We start from the raw sequence: 1,934 nt of genomic DNA, 5'->3' as shown, positions 1-1,934 counted from the left end.
TCATTTTACACTGTTTTGATGAGTCTCTATAACTGAGTTAAACTTCTTTATTGAGGACATATATAATTGAATTTTAAAAGGTCATTTTTTTTTTTTTTAATAAAATGTGTCTGGGCATTGTCCTTCATTATTTAGTGTGATTCCATTAACCTCCAGGTTGATCCTTTGGAAGATGAACAAAATTATAATTGACATCCTCTATCTGTATTCACGGAGAAGGCAATGGCAACCCACTCCAGTGTTCTTGCCTGGAGAATCCCAGGGACAGGGGAGCCTGATGGGCTGCCATCTCTGGGTTCACACAGAGTCGGACACGACTGAAGGGACTTAGTAGCAACAGTAGCAGCAGCAGCAGCGTCTGTATTCAAGCAGGCTGCAAACCCGATCCTCAGCTCTTGCTTACCAAAGGGAAATTTAAAATGTTTAGCTGAGTGAGAACGAGATTAAATATTGTTGCATTTCATTCTTTGAATGACATTTTTAGCTCTTTATGGGACAATATATTAGGGTTATTGATTAATTGTAAACAAAGCTAGTTGACCATTAAGACTGGGTAGAATTTGTCTTTTGTTGGTGAGTATTATTTGGGATGTAAAACCATGGACTAATTTTTACCATTACTTCAGAAGATTACTATAAAGTACTTAGAAAGATGCGTGTCACATTAAAAAAAATCAGATTGCTAATCATTTCTGATATTATGTTATTTTAGGTACTCAGAAACGCTTTCACTTTGGATCAAAAATAATTCATTCCTTTTCAGAAGCTCTTTTAACGTGTGTTTAGGTAATTGAGTCCTAGAAACATGTTCTTTTCCACTCAGCAAAGACAGATTGCTAGATAATAGGTAATAGATAGACAGATAATATCATGTGCAAAGAGATAGTTTAATTAAGGTTATTCAGTGATAGAAACATACCATTCCCTTTTCTCAAATCTGAGGCACAAAAATGTATTTAATGCTATGTGAAATTTTGTGTACTGGAGTAATATATTAATTCAAGAAAATAAGTATTTTAACTGGCCCAAATAGCACAATAAGATGTAAGACATGTGAATAAAGAGATAATATAGATGGTTAAGAGAATACACAGGAAACAGACTAGTAAGATTGTAATTTTAGTTCTGCTTCTCTTAGTTATATGACAACAGGTAAGACTCTCAGTATTTCTGCCTGTAAGTTTGCTCACCTGAAAAATGGAAAGAACTGTCTACCTCATCGGGTTTTTCTGGAGAATTAAGTGAGTGTTCAAAAAACAGAATGCCCCAAAACATTGCTTGGCATGTAGAATACACAATATATATGCTTTTATTTCATGTGTGCCATGCTTCTCTGTCTGGGTAGGCAAGACCTCTTAAAGACCTCTTAAATGTCACATAAGACCATTTATGTGACATTTAAAAATTAATAAATGGCAAGTATATATGTATGTCAGTTTTTATTCCAATCCCTAAAAAGGCAATCCCAAAGAATGCTTGAACTATAGCACAATTGTAGTCATCTCACATGCTAGCAGGGTAATGCTCAAAATTCTCCAAGCCAGGCTTCAGCAATACGTGAACCGTGAACTTCCAGTTGTTCAAGCTGGTTTTAGAAAAGGCAGAGGAACAAGATATCAAATTGCCAACATCTGCTGGATCATGGAAAAAGCTAGAGAGTTCCAGAAAAACATCTATTTCTGCTTTATTGACTATCCCAAAGCCTTTGACTGCATGGAACACAATAAACTGTGGAAAATTCTGAAAGAGATGTGAATGCCAGACTACCTGACCTGCCTCTTGAAAAATCTATATACAGGTCAGAAAGCAACAGTTAGAACTGGACATGGAATAACAGACTGGTTCCAAATCCAGGAAGGAGTACATCAAGGCTGTATATTGTCACCCTGCTTATTTAACTTCTATGCAGAGTACATCATGAGAAACGCTGGGCT

Source organism: Bison bison, unplaced genomic scaffold, assembly GCF_000754665.1.
Source record: "Bison bison bison isolate TAMUID 2011002044 unplaced genomic scaffold, Bison_UMD1.0 scf7180017864309, whole genome shotgun sequence".
Taxonomy (NCBI): domain Eukaryota; kingdom Metazoa; phylum Chordata; class Mammalia; order Artiodactyla; family Bovidae; genus Bison; species Bison bison.
This window is presented reverse-complemented; position numbering follows the sequence as displayed.